Source organism: Ovis aries, chromosome X (genome assembly GCF_016772045.2).
Source record: "Ovis aries strain OAR_USU_Benz2616 breed Rambouillet chromosome X, ARS-UI_Ramb_v3.0, whole genome shotgun sequence".
Classification (NCBI taxonomy): domain Eukaryota; kingdom Metazoa; phylum Chordata; class Mammalia; order Artiodactyla; family Bovidae; genus Ovis; species Ovis aries.
Window position 1 is genome coordinate 66,296,727 of NC_056080.1, and position 15,822 is coordinate 66,312,548.

At 37.8% G+C, this 15,822-nt stretch overlaps 1 long non-coding RNA gene across 2 annotated transcripts in view; it reads left to right on the top strand.

Moving 5' to 3' along the window:
• The window catches only part of LOC105605507 (uncharacterized), a 187,430-nt gene extending 173,449 nt beyond the window's left edge, over positions 1-13,981 (top strand). For both annotated transcript variants that reach the window (XR_009598893.1, XR_009598892.1), the window contains one exon: positions 9,145-13,981. This is a non-coding gene — a long non-coding RNA (uncharacterized LOC105605507). The remainder of the gene's footprint in view (positions 1-9,144) is intronic.
• The last annotated feature ends 1,841 nt before the right edge of the window (positions 13,982-15,822 follow it).

Consider the following 15,822-nt stretch of genomic DNA (forward strand, 5'->3'; position numbering starts at 1 on the left):
TTTTTGTCAGTTTCTTTCCTTCTACTTTGATGGATTCCTCAGTGTTATATTTGGATTCTTTTCTCATTATTTTTTGTTATTCATTGTAGGTTTTTAGTTTGTGGTTATCATGAGGTTCATACATAATGACCTTTACATATATCTGTGTATCTTTACGCTGATAGTCACTTAAGTTAAAAGTATTCTAAAAGCACTACGCTTTTCCTCCCCCCAACACACACACACTTTTTGTTTTTGGTGTCATATTTTTACCAGTCTTTATTTTGTGTATCTCTTAACTACTTATTGTTAAGTAAATCATCAGAAATTTAAATACATTTGCCCTTACCAGTGAGATTATTCTTTCATATTCTTTATTTTTTCTAGTTGTGGCCTTTTTCTGCCAAACATGACCCTTTAACATTTTTTATAAGGCCAGTTTAGTGGTAATGAACACCTTTATTTTATGCTTGTCTGGGAAACTATCTGTCCTTCAGTTATGAATGATAAACTTGCTGGATCATGAGTTTTTTCCTTTCATCATTCTATATCCTGTTACCCCATTATGGCCTGTAAAGTTTCAGCTAAGAAACCAGCAGATAATCTTATGGCATTTTTCTTATATGCGATTAGTTGTTTTTCTCCTGCTTAAGATTTTCCCATTAACTTTTGCCACTTTAATTATAACATATCTTGGTGTGAATCTCTTTGGGTTCATCTTTTTTTGTGGCTGTCTGTTCTTCCTGTACCTGGATGTGTTTCTTTCCCCAGGTTAGGGAAGTGTTCAGCCATTATTTCATCAAATAGTTGTTGTTGTTTTTTTTTTTCCTTTTTCTCTTCTCCTTCCAGGACCCCTATAATGTTCATGCTGGTATGTCCGACATTATCCAAGAGGTCCTTTAAACTCATTTAAAAAAATTTCTTCTTTTTGCTGTTCTGTGTGAATTCCACTATTCGATCTTGCAGATCACTACTCCATTATTCTGCATCATCTAATCTGCTGTTTATTCTATTCAGTATATTTTATATCAGTTATTGTATTTATATTTCTGATTGGTTCTTTTCTATATTTTCTAAATATTTATTATATTTTTTCATTGATTTCCTCCATTCTTTTCCCAAGTTTGGTGAGCATCTTTATAATCATTTCCTTGAACTCTATATCAGGTAAATTACTTATCACCATTTCTTTGGGATTTTCCTCTGGGGTTTTATTCTGTTCTTTCACTTGGAACATATTCTTCTGTCTCCATTTTGTTTGAGTTTTGTTTCTGCTTCCGTGAATTATGTGAAACATCTAACTCTCCCAGTTTTGAAGAAGTGGCCCTGTGATTGAGTGTCCCATGTATAGACTGCTTGTGTCTAGTGACTTTGACAGGTCAGATGCAGCTAGAGCAGCCCTGACTGGGGAAGTCCCTAGGGAGCACTGAGCCAGAGGTCACCTTGGTTGGATAGCTGGGGTTAGAGCTAGAGCCACTGTGGGCTGGGAGTAGTTCAGGGGGATTCAACAATGGCACAGACAAGTGCTCCTGACCCCAGAGAGGGCTCCAACAGTTCCTTGCCCATTTGACAGAAGCTCTAAAATAGTAAACATATTTTTTCTTGTATAATCTAGGTTCCCTATAAACTTTTTTTTTTTTTGGTTCTTTGTTTTCATGTATTGTGTGTGTGTGTGTGTCCTAACACGGTGTATGCTCAGGCCACTCAGCTATATCCCTCCCTACTCTAGCTCATCCTGAAGAGGGGTAGGGTTCTCATGGATACCATATCTATGTCTTTCCTACTCATTTCTGTGTGGTCTTTCTATGTGAAATAGCTGTTTAATCAGCCTTCAGGGCTTCTTCAGAAGGAATTGTTCTATATGTAGGCATAGATTTGGTGTTTCATGAAAGGACATGAGCTCAGAGTCTTCTTATGCTGCCATCTTGCTCTTCTCCCATTTCCTTTAATACTTTGAACAAAATTTTTTTGAACTAATGGTTACTTTGAAGTCTCTGATGTCAAATATGACATCTAGTCCTGCTCACATACAATTTTTGTTATCTACTTTATTTCCTGTTTATGAGTCACATGGTCTTTTTTTTTGGATGTCACATAATTTTTTTTGAAAAACTAGACATTTTAAGGAATATGTCAGTTACTGGATTCTAACCTCTAACCCTCTCCAAGACTTTCTTATTGTTGTTTTCCTATTGTTGTTCTTTTTTTAATTTTTTTTTGGATGGGCTGTTTTAAAGAAATCTATTTACTTAAATTGTGAAGTTTTTGATGTTGCTCCTCAGAGGGTAAAGTTTCAAGTATATGCATAGTCAATTTGGGATCAGAAGTTTTAGCAGTGCTCTCTTTGATTATCTCTTTCTCTGAACTCTCTTTTAAACTGATTTATATATTATTATACATCACCTATTAGGTGCCACTAATTACTAGATGACTGTCATAATGTTTTAAACAGTGCTCTGAGGAATAAATTTCTCATTAATCTAATCCAGTTAAATTCATGAAATGATAGTTGTTGAAGGCTGTCGTTGGGAGTTGTTCTACTTCAAGGAGGCCTCTCTCTTCTTAGCTATATCTTTCTGTGGTTCTCTCTGGTGAACTAGCTGTCTATGGTATATCTTCTTGCTCTTAATTGAGAGGAGCGAATGATTTGGAGACTGTCCTTAGACTTGTGTACACTCTGTTTCACATAGTCATTTGCTCATGGAGATTTCATGCTTACTTTCTTGTGGATTGCCGCTAACCCTAGGAAAACTCTGAAAAACTATTATGGGTACTGGGTGGAGTGGCAGTCTAATGAAGTACAGATTTATTATTTCCCTCTGTGAAACTTCTGACCTATAAGAAAGCTGGGACAAGGGGGAGAAGTCAGAATTTTAGTATTCAAGGTCTGTCACACCTGCAGTAGAATATCCTGTCAATAGGGACTGAGTTAAGGAAAGAAGCCCTTAAACTCTTGGCTACACTCAATAGGGATTCAGTCTTTTCAATTTGGAATTGTAGGGTACAAAAAAATGCTGGCAACCTGTCATTTGAGGTTTGATATGGTAAGCCTTGATTGGAAGCTAGACACAGACCATACATGCTCCAAAAAATTTTACTTAAGATGGATCATAGACCTGAACATAATATGCAAAACTATAAAAATTCTAGAATATAACACAGAAGATCTAAATGACCTTGGGTTTGACAATGACTTGTTTAAATACATCAAAAGAATGATTCATCAAAGAAAGAAGTGATAAATTGGACTTCATTAAAATGGAAATTTTCTGCTCTGCAAGACATTGTCAAGAGAATGAGAAGGCAGACTAGGAGGAAATATTTCCAAAAGATATACCTGATAAAGAACTGTTCTCCAAAATACAGAAGAAACTCTTAAAGTTCAATAATAAGAAAATAACCTGATTTTCAAATAGGCAAAAATATCTACAGACATTTCACTATAGAAGAGTTACATATGGAGAATAAGTTTATGAAAAGATGCTCAACATCTTATGTCATTAAAGACTTGTAGATTAAAACAACAGTATCGCTACACACCTGTTACAATGGCTAAAATTCAAAATACTGACTATATCAGATGTGGCCAAAGAGGTGGAGCAAGAGGAACTCTCATTTATTGCTGATGGGAATGCAAAATTAAGACAGTTTGGCAGCTTCTTACAAAGTTAAACATAGACTTTTGTGCCATCCAGCAATCAAATTTCTAGATATTTATCCAAATGAATGAAAACTTAGAACTACACCAAAACCTACACATTAATGTTTATACTGGCATTATTAATAACGGCCAAAAATTGGAAAGAACCAAGATGTTATTTAATAGATGGATAAACTGTCATTCATTCACAAAATGAAACATTATTCAAGGATAAAAAGGAAATGTTATCAAGCCATGAAGAACCATGGAGAACATTTAAATTCATATTGCTAAGTGAAAGAAACCAGTCTGTTAGTTTATTTTATGAATTAGGATATAGTTTATCTTGGTCAGCATTCCATGTAGAATTGCAAGGAATATGAATTTGACTGCTATTGTGTATAGTATTCTACAAGTGTCAGTTAAGACAAATTTATTCTAGTGCTGTTTATGTCTTATTGACTTTCTAGCTAACTGTTCTGTTAAACTTTTTTCCGTTCAGTTCCATCACTCAATTGTGTCTGACTCTTGCAACCCCACGGACTGCAGTACGCCAGGCCTCCCTGTCCATCATCAACTCCCAGAGTTTACCCAAACTCATGTCCATTGAGTTGGTGATGCCATCCAACCATCTCATCCTCTGTTGTCCCCTTCTCCTCCTGCCCTCAATCTTTGCCAGCATCAGAGTCTTTTCCAATGAGTCAACTCTTCGCATCAGGTGGCCAAAGTATTGGAGCCTCAGCTTCAAAATCAGTCCTTCCAATGAACACCCAGGACTGATCTCCTTTAGGATGGACTGGTTGGATCTCCTTGCAATCCAAGGGACGCTCAAGAGTCGTCTCCAACACCACAGTTCAAAAGCATCAATTCTTCAGCACTCAGCCTTCTTCACAGTCCAACTCTCACATCCATACATGACTACTGGAAAAAATCATAGCCTTGACTAGACGGAACTTTGTTGACAAAGTAATGTCTCTGCTTTTTAATATGCTGTCTAGGTTGGTTGAAACTTTCCTTCCATGGAGTAGGTGTCTTTTACCATCTGCAGGGATTTGGGAGCCCCCCAAAATAAAGTCAGCCACCATTTCCACTGTTTCCCCATTTATTTGCCATGAAGTGATGGGACAAGATGCCATGATCTTAGTTTTCTGAATGTTGAGCTTTAAGCCAACTTTTTCACTCTCCTCTTTCACTTTCATCAAGAGGCTCTTTAGTTCTTCAATTCCTGCCATAAGGGTGGTGTCATCTGCATATCTGAGGTTATTGATATTTCTCCCAGCAATCTTGATTCCAGCTTGTGCTTCTTCCAGCCCAGCATTTCTCAGGATGTACTCTGAATATACGTTAAATAAGCAGGGTGACAATATACAGCCTTGACGTACTCCTTTTCCTATTTGGAACCAGTCTGTTGTTCCATGTCCAGTTCTAACTGTTGCTTCCTGACCTGCATACAGGTTTCTCAAGAGGTAGATCAGGTGGTCTGATATTCCCATCTCTTTCAGACATCTCCATAGTTTATTGTGATACACACAGTCAAAGGCTTTGGCAGCCAATAAAACAGAAATAGATATTTTTCTGGAACTTCCTTTTTCGATGATCCAGTGGATGTTTTAACTTTTTTCATCTAGGTATAATTGACAACATTAATTTCAGGTGTACAGCATAATGATTCAGTATTTGTATACACTGTGAAATGATCACCACAATAAGTCTAGATTCCCTCTGTCACTGAGTTATATGAAATATAGTATTATTGACTATTATCACCATACTGTAAATAATATCCAAAAGCCTTATTTATGACTGAAAATTTGTATTTCTTGACCTCCCCTCACCCATTTTGCTCACCCCTCAACCCCTGCCAACAATAACCAGTCCATTCTCTGTATCTTTGAGCATTTTTTTTAAATTCCACATGAGTGAAATCATATTTTTTTTTCTCTCTCTGACTTATCTCACTTAGCATAACAACCATGAGGTCCACCCATGTCACATATAACAAGATTTCATTCTTTTGTGTGTGTATATGTCTATTCAAATTCTCTGCCTATTTTTTAAATTGAATTAGGGGATTTTTGTCATTCAATTGTAGGAGTTATTTATATATTTTAGATATTAACGCCTTGTTAGATAAATGACTTGTAAATATCTTCTTCCTAAATTTAGTAGGTTGCCTTTTCATTTTGTCAATGGCTTCCTTTGCTGTGCAGCTTTTTAGTTTAATGTAGTCCTAATTGTTTGTTTTTGGTTCCCTTGCCTGGGGAGATATATCCAGAAAAATATTGCTATGATTTATGTCAAAGTGTCCTGCCTATGTTTTCCCCTATGAGTCTTATGGTTTCTGGTCTTACAGTTAGATCTTTAAACCATTTTTAATTTATTTTTGTATATGGTGTTAGAGAATGTTCCAATTCCAACCTTTCGTAGCAGTCCAGTTTTCCCAGTACCACTTGCTGAAAAGATCGTCTTTTCCCCATTGTAAATTGTTGCCTCTTTGTTGTAGACTAATTGACCGTAAGTGTGCGGGTTTATTTCCAGCCTTTCTATTCTGTTCCATTGATCTATATATTTGCTTTTGTGCCAGTACCATACTGTTTTGATTACTATAGCTGTGTGCTATAGTTTGAGATCAGGAGTGTGATGGTTCTCTAGTAATCTGTAAGAGTAAAGTATTGAAATCTCCAGATATAATGGTGGGCTTGTCTGTCTCCTTGCAGTTCTCTCAGTTCTTGCTTCAGTTATTGTTATGTCTTCTTGGTAAATTGCCATCTTTATCATTCAGTTCAGTTGCTCAGTCATGTCCGACTCTTTCCGCCCCCATGAATCGCAGCACACCAGGCCTCCCTATCCATCACCAACTCCTAGAGTTCACTCAGACTCACGTCCATTGAGTCAAGTGATGCCATCCAACCATCTCATCCTCTGTCGTCCCCTTCTCCTGCCCCCAATCCCTCCCAGCATCAGAGTCTTTTCCAATGAGTCAACTCTTCGCATGAGGTGGCCAAAGTACTGGAGTTTCTGCTTTAGCATCATTCCTTCCAAAGAAATCCCAGGGCTGATCTCCTTCAGAATGGACTGGTTGGATCTCCTTGCAGTCCAAGGGACTCTCAAGAGTCTCCTCCAACACCACACTTCAAAAGCATCAATTCTTCAGCATTCAGCCTTCTTCACAGTCCAACTCTCACATCCATACATGGCCACAGGAAAAACCATAGCCTTGACTAGACGGACCTTAGCTGGCAAAGTAATGTCTCTGCTTTTGAATATACTATCTAGGTTGGTCATAACTTTTCTTCTAAGGAGTAAGCGTCTTTTAATTTCATGGCTACAGTCACCATCTGCAGTGATTTTGGAGCCCCCAAAAATAAAGTCTGACACTGTTTCTACTGTTTCCCCATCTATTTCCCATGAAGTGATGGGACCAGATGCCATGATCTTCATTTTCTGAATGTTGAGCTTTAAGCCAACTTTTTCTCTCTCCTCTTTCACTATCATTAAGAGGCTTTTTAGCTCCTCTTCACTTTCTGCCATAAGGGTGGTGTCATCTGCATATCTGAGATTATTGATATTTCTCCCGGCAATCTTGATTCCAGCTTGTGTTTCTTCCAGTCCAGTGTTTCTCATGATGTACTCTGCATAGAAGTTAAATAAGCAAGGTGACAATATACAGCCTTGACATACTCCTTTTCCTATTTGGAACCAGTCTGTTGTTCCATGTCCGGTTCTAACTGTTGCCTCCTGACCTGCATACAGATTTCTCAAGAGGCAGGTCAGGTGGTTTGGTATTCCCATCTCTCTCAGAATTTTCCACAGTTTCTTGCGATCCACACAGTCAAAAGCTTTGGCATAATCAATAAAGCAGAAATAGATGTTTTTTTGGAACTCTCTTGCTTTTTGCATGATCCAGCGGATGTTGGCAATTTGATCTCTGGTTCCTCTGCCTTTTCTAAAACCAGCTTGAACATCAGGAAGTTCACGATTCACGTATTCCTGAGGAATTCTCCTGGCTTGGAGAATTTTGAGCATTACTTTACTAGCGTGTGAGATGAGTGCAATTGTGTGGTAGTTTGAGCATTATTTGGCATTGCCTTTCTTTGGGATTGGAATGAAAACTGACCTTTTCCAGTCCTGTAATGCCTATCTTTATCTTGAGTATTTCTTCTTCTGAAGTCTAATTTTTTATATTAACATAGCCTCTCCAACTTTCTTTTGATTAGTGTTTGCATAATACAATATTATCTATGTATTTTTATTTGAAATGAATTTCTGGTGGAAAGCATTTACTTGGGTTTCATGGAAGCTTTTAATAACTATAATATGGGACTATACAAGATTTCCTCTATTGTTCTTGAATTGGTTTTGTTAAGTTACATTTTTCTAGGAATTCATTAGTTTCCTTTAAATTTTCAATCCTATTCACATAAATTGTTGAAATTGTTCCTTACTCTTAATCTCCTTCTTCATCTTTGTTTTCCTTTCTTTCATATTATTTCCCTGAACCTTTTCATGTTGATGAATCTCCCACACTTTTGTCTATTTTATTAGCTTTCTAAAAGAAATGTGAAATTTTATTGACCTTCTTTGCCTTTATTTTCTATTTTATGAATTTATGCTTTTGCCTTTAATACCTTCTTCCTTCTGCTCCCTCTTCCCTCATTGTTCCTAGTATGTTTGATACCTAGCTGATTAATTTTCACCCTGCCATCTAATATACATATTTAAGGCTATAAACTTCCCTCAAACCATGCTTTCATCATGCTTTTTATACGTAGTATTTTCATTATGTTTAAACATCAAATATTTTAAGATGTCCCTTATGATTTCTTCTTTGATCCATGTATTTTTGTTTTAAAGCGTAAAATATATGTAGATGTTTGCTTGACTACATGGATGCTATGATACCAATTCTATAAATTAGTAAATAATCTTTTAATGGACAATCAATTATGTTTTGAACTTTATTCTTTTTAATTTCATGTTATTTGGGTATGCTGGGTCTTTGTTGCTGTGCAGGCTTTTCTCTAGTTGTGGAAAGTGGGGCCTACTCTAATTGTGGTGGATGGGCTTCTCATTGGGGCATCTTGTCTTGTTGTGGAGCACAGGCTCTAGAGAGTTCAAGGTTTGTTAGTTGTGTCTCCCAGACTCTAGAGCATAGGCTCAGTAGTTGTGGTGCATGGGGTTAGTTGTCCTGTGGCATGTGGGATGTTCCTGAACCAGGGATAAAATCTGTGTCTTCTGCATTGGCAGGTGGATTCTTTACCACTGAGCCACTAGGGAAGTACCTTGAATTTTAATTAATTTTAATTCTTAATTTACAGCAATTCTTGATTTACAGAAAATTGCAAAGGTGGTACAGAAATTTTCCATATACTCACACCTAGTTCCCTGTGATTTACATCTTTCATTGTATAATACATATTTTAGAATTAGCAAAGTAAAAATGATACATTATTAACTAAATCTATTTCATGCAAATTTACTCAGTTTTTACCTAATATCCGCCCCCCTTTTTTCCTCTGTTTCAGATCCCATGTAGACTACTACAAAGTTTATCAACAAAAGATTAGCAAACCGAACCCAACATCACATAAAAAAATCATACACCACAACCAAGTAGAATTCATCCCAAGTTCAAAAGGATAGTTCAACATATGCAAACCAATCAAGGTATTTTTAATTTCTTATTACTGACCCATTCATGGACTACAGCCTTGTTTAACTCAGTAAAATTAAGCCATGCCATGTGGGGCCATCCAAGACGAATGGGTCATGGTGGAGAGTTCTGACAGAATGTGGTCCACTGGAGAAGGGAATGGCAAACCACTTCAGTATTCTTGCCTTGAGAACCCCATGAACAGTATGAAACGGCAACTGAACAATGAACTCCGCAGGTCGGTAGGTGCCGAATATGCTACTGGAGATCAGTGGAGAAATAACTCTATAAAGAACGAAAGGATGGAGCCAAAGCAAAAACAACACCCAGTTGTGGATGGGACTGGTGATAGAAGCAAGGTTTGATGCTGTAAAGAGCAATATTGCATAGGAACCTGGAATATTAGGTCCATGAATCAAGGCAAATTGGAAGTGGTCAAACAGGAGATGGCAAGAGTGAACGTCAACATTCTAAGGAATCAGCGAACTAAAATGGATTGGAATGGGTGAATTTAATTCAGATGGCCATTATGTCTACTACTGTGGGCAGGAATCCCTTAGAAGAAATGGAGTAGCCATCATGGTCAACAAAAGAATCCAAAATGCAGAACTTGGATACAATCTCAAAAACGATAGAATGAGACAGTTGGATGGCATCACCAATTCAATGGACATGAGTTTGAGCAAACTCCAGAAGTTGGTGATGGACAGGGAGGCCTGGTGAGCTGTGGTTCATGGGGTCACAAGGAGTCGGACACAACTGAGTGACTGAAGTGAACTGATTGACCCATTGGGTTTTTGGTAGCATGTTGTTTAGTCTCCATGTAATCTTTTTTTTAATTTTTTCATTTTACTTTCTGTGGTTAATTTCTAGTTCCATTACACTGTGGTCAGAAATGATGCTTGAAATAATGGTTTGTGCCATAGTAAGTGGTCAATCCTAGTGAATGTTCCATGTGCACTTGAAAACAATGTGTTGTTTTTTTTTTTTTTTTTATGTAATGTCCTGAAAATATCAAGTCTGTTTTATCATTCAACATTTCTGTTGCCTTATTCTGTCTAGATTTTCCATTGATGTGAGTGGGGTGTTAAAGTCTCCTACTAATATTATATTCCTGTCAGTTTCTTCCTTTAGATCTGATATGTATTTGGGTGCTCCTATATTAGGTGTATAATTATCTTTTTATCATTATATAGTGTTCTCTCTTCATGCCTTTGTTTTAAAGTCAATTTTCTTTGATATATGATATTGTGACACCCACTTTATTATTTCCATAAAATATTTTCCATAGCCTCAAAATGTGCATGTTCTTTGCCCTACAGTGGGTCTCTTGTAGGCAGCGTGTCATAGGCTCGCTTTTTTCCCCAATTTGCTACTCTGTTTCTTTTGGAGCACTTAGTCTATTGACATTTGATGTAATTATTGATAATTATGTATTTGTTGCCATTTAAACCTTGTTTTCTCATTGATTCTATGTTTCTCCTTTGTTGCTTTCTTTTTTTGTTTTTCCTTTTGTGGCTTGATGATGTTCTCTCATACAATGCTTTTTTTTTTTTTTCTTTCATCTATTGTATGCTTTTGATTTCTGGTTACTGTGTCAAATATGTAAACCCCATCCTATATCTACTTACCTTAGACTAGTAGTAATATAGGCTCAAAGACATTCTGGGGGAAAAAATATATTTTCCTACTGTCTACCCCCAAATTTCATGATTTTGATGTCCTATTTTACATCTTTTTGTGTGTGTGTGTGTGTGTGTTTTTTTTTTTTTTTTTGCTGTTCATTGTGGTTATCACTTTTACACATTCTTTTTTAAATCTGTGTATTCACTTACTTTCCAGTTATGGTTTTCCCTTTCCTATGGATTTTTACTTCTATTTAGAGAACTTCCAGTATTTCCTTTAGTACTGCTATATTCTTATTTTTTGCTTCTCTGATATCTTCTTCCTCTCTCCTATTCTAAGTGGATAGAGTATCCTAGGTTGTTGATTTTCCCTTTTCAGGACTTTGAATATATCTTTCCACTTCTTTCTGGCCTGCAACATTTCTGTAGTGAGATCAGCTGTTATCCTTATGCGGGTTCCCTTATAATTAACTCTTTGTTTTTTTCTTGCTTCCTTAAGAATCCCATCTTTAACTTTTTCCATTTCAGTTAAAATGTCTTGGTGTAGATCTGCTTGGGTTTATATTGTTTGGGATAAACAAGCATCCATTTTCTGTGTTTCCTGTACCTGGATTTGTGTTTCCTTCTTTAGGTTTTATAAGTTTTCAGGCAAAATTTCTTCAAATATATTTTCGATCCCCCTTTCTCTTTTCCTGGAATCCTTATTATGCATAGTTTGGCACACTTTATATTATCCCATGGGTCTCTTATATTGCTTTCTTTTTTTTTCCAATTTGGCCTTCTGTCTGCTATTCTGATTGGATGATTTCCATTGTTCTATATTCCAAGTCACTTATTCATTCTTCTGCAGTGTTCATTCTGAATTTCACTGGCTTTAGTTGAACTTTTTTCTCTGCAAATGAGTTTTCTATTTTTTCTTTGTTCTTCTTTATAGTTTCTGGTTCCTTTTTACAGTACTCTGCATTTCTGTAGATATCCTTTCTTAATTCCTTCAGTATTTTCATTATTTCCCTTTTGAACTCCATGTCTGTTATACTGAAGTGGCCTGTTTTATTAATTTTTTTTCAGGGAAATGCTCAGTCTTTTAACTGGGAGTGGTTCCTCTGCTCCATTTCACCTATATTTACCTTACTAAGTTTAGGAGATATATCAATTGTGGTCCTGGAGAATTATTTATGTCTTTTGCCCCTTTCCTCAGCCTGTGCTGTTTTCCTCTTGATAGGCGGTGGGCAGATGCAGTGGTGGGTGCCTGATCTTGGGGTTCTTAGCTCAGGCAGACAGCTCAGGTGCACCCCTGGGACATGTGATGGTAGCTCAGGAGTTTACAAGCACTCCTGGAGTCTGGATGGGTGTCAGCAGGGCCCAGGACCACTCCTGGTTTCTGGGCAGGTGGTGGTGATTTGCAACAGTCCCCACAGCCTGTGTAGGCAGTGTCCTGCCCTCTGTGAGCATTCACACAGGGAAAAAGTCTATAATCCAGTACCATCCTTCCCTTCATACACCCCACAAACAATGGCAACTGGCCTCTAAGGTGGCCCAGGCTTCCTCCGCTTACACTCCCAGCCACAGTTGCACTGGATTCCCACTCCTCCCCCATGCTGCCTACCCATAGCCTATCCCAGTCCTCTCACAGGGTTTTATGTCTGAAGCCCAAGTTTCAGCATCCAGCCTTCACCAGCACTGGAAGATGTGCGTGTCAGGCTGAGGAGTGAAGGACATCAGCACTGACCATCTGTGCAGTTCTCCCTCTGCTCTGGCTGCAGAGAAATGGCTACTGCATTTTCCTCAGAGGCTGTGCAACTCCCTTTCTTCTTTCACAGTTCCCTCCTAGGGGTGCAGTTCCCATCTTGATTCCTTTCTTGCTTTCCTTTTTCCCACCCAGTTACACTGTGACTTTCTTGCCTTTTTAGCAGTCAGAGGTCTTCTGCCAGTGTTCAATAGATATGCTGTGAAAATTATTCCACATGTAGATGTATTTTTGTTTTATTTATGAGAGAGGGTGAGCTTCACATCCTATTCTCTGCCATCTTGTTCTCCCTCCCAAGAATCAATTCTTGTAAGCATTCCAAATGTACTTCAAATGAATTGTGTTTTCTGTAACTCAAGTCAGAAATGTATATATTTCCATTCACATTTTGTAAGGCTCGTAATTTGTGTTGTTTAAATCTTCTGTATGCTGTTGATTTGTATATGTGATTTCTCAACAACTGAAAAAAGCTCTCAATTGCTTGGTGGATTTTTCATATGAAATATTATGTGGCACTTAATATTGTGTTTTTAAGTAATTCTAATGACATGGAAAAATGCTTATTTATTTTCAAATGAGAAAGTTGGAGAGTAACAAGTACAATGTCAATTTTAAACTGTTACACTTTTTTACAGTTGTAAAAGGAAACATACAAATGTTAAGATTTTCTGGGTTGTAAAATTATATTATTTTAAATTTATACCTTTCACTTTATTTTTTAAACTATGACCACCTGTTACTTTTATCATCAAAAATAAGACTTCTTTTTTTTTTTTTTTTAAAGAACAAGCCCAGCCCAATGCAGTCAATCTCATGATATTTTCCGCTGCTATCTTCACTCAGAAGGCCATGTTGTCCCCCTGTATGCTTGTTGTTCTCTTGCTCCTTCAGGTACTGGACTCATTGCAGATGAATATCCGCCAAAGTGAGAGACAAGAGTGACAGCATCTCTCTAGGAGCATGAAACCACTTAGTTAAACTGGCTTTGTCAGCCACAGTCTGCTCCTGGTATCAATCTCAATGACCTACACAGGGAACAGACGTCTTTAAATGCTAAAATGCCCATCTTACATAACTGGAAGTTTCCCCTCTTCTAAATCTTTCTTCTGATGAAACAATCTGTTAAAACCCTTCTCCAAAGCAGCTCTTCTTTTTTGTTTTGGATAGTACATCATGCTCTGTGGAATGACAAAGGTCCAAGTATTGACTTTTCATTGTATTGTTTCCTTATGCCAATATCTGGTGTTTTGGGTTGCCTGAAGTCATTCTGCCCACGGTTTCTGGCCCATTAATCCTACTGAAAAGAAAAAATAAAATAAAAATGGAGCTATATGGTACTATTTGTGTCATTTCCTCTGTACTCAACCCCTTTAACACCCTGTCATTGAACCAGAGGGTTCTTCTAAGTTGCAAACTTTTCCCTGGGTTCTTTATAAAGGTCAACAGAAGCCTCCACAAAGGCAGACCTACCTGAGAAGAGAGGCTGGTAGTGACTCTCACGAATAGCAACAGAAATAGTGCAGCACAACAACTTATCTTCAATCTACCTTTAAAAAGTACAAGTTCATGAAGCAAGTTTCAGTGCCTCCTCCAATTAAGTAAAGGATATTATGACCTCCTTCAGTTCTCTCTTCTCCCTCTCTCCCTTCATTCTTCAAGGAAATGAGTTCATTCCTATCTTCACTCACAAACAGCAGAGATCCTGGTTTGCTTCCTTCAATCATGTAGACTTTTAGGTCTATACCCACTAAAATGTCAAGCATTTGTTACTCTATAATGGGATATCATAGTTTCCCTCTCCTTCCTCTCTGTACTGTACTCCTCCTCTCCACATATCCAGAGAGAAACATGATGTCACTCCCAACATTCACTGAAGCTTCATTCACTCATTCACAATAAGGCTCTTCCCAGCTGGGGCCTGTTACAGACATATGGCTGGGGGGAGGGAAAGGAAAAACACTTGCTAAAACCCATCAGCGTGGAGCAGGAAATGAAAAGTGGCTAGAGAGAGCAAGGAGTGCACTCCAATTCTGAAAAAAGGAGAGGCATGATATAAGATAAGGCATCAGGAGATGTGATTAGGGGTTTCCTGAGCAATCATTGAGAATATCTGAAAGGTATAAGACTTTCCACTTTTCCCATACCCTATCTTTCCCATTTCCAAGAGACAAAAAGTAACCAAGACTCCTGACAGTTTACTATTAACCCGCAAGATCTGTGTCCTTACATACCACATATATGCAAATCTTAAATCTCTGATGAACAAGTTAGAAAGGGATACAAGCTCTCCTACTGATTTCATAATCAGTTGAGACATCAAGAGTAAATCCTGGGGCTGAGGTCCAGTTGCTGGCCATGGTTAATGTCTGCAGTGGCTGCCAGGAGATAAGATAGGAGTTGGTATCAGGCTGATTAATATGAGTATTCCCCAACTAAAGCAGTAATTATGACAAATTCAACCCCAACCTTAGCATTCATACCTCCTTGGTTCTTAACAGGTGGAAAGAAGTGCTAGTGAAGGAGAATAACTCCCAGTGCCAGAGGAAGTAGAAAGTTATGGCTTCTGTTTGCTTTAATCAGTGATATCTCAGTCATGGGACCAAAGGAAAAAGGATTATGAACACAGGGGCTGGGGTCAACTAACTGCTTTCCTTCCATAAAGCTGGGGTCTTATGTTGCTGAAACTTAAAACTCATCAGCATTGGAGATCTGTCAATTTTTGACTACATGGGGTCCTTTTTATGGGAAGTGATAGTTCATATATACACATAGAGTACAACTTCCAAAAACAGAAAGGAACTGAGAGGGCTAAGAATGCAATTGAAAAGAGCAACCTGTGGTCTGGAGAGTCTTCAAGAATGTGATCTCTCTGTTGAGTCATGCTTTGCAAAACTGAGATGAAAAGAGGTTGTAGTCATCCTTTGATTTTTTTCCTTTTCTTCTCCTCCATGAAGTCTTCTACCAGCTCCTCCTGAGGAATAAATATACAGCAGCCCCCACAGGAGGGGATAGGCTGTCTGAAGGCCTGGTCACTCTAACACACTGGCTCTAAACCTTCATTGGAATATTGACTCGTTTGAAGACTAGAACAAAAAAGAAAGGACTGCATGCGGTGTCAGAGGGCTCACAGAGACTCACCCTAAACTTTACCTTCTAAGTCCTAAGGGCTATCTCTTTG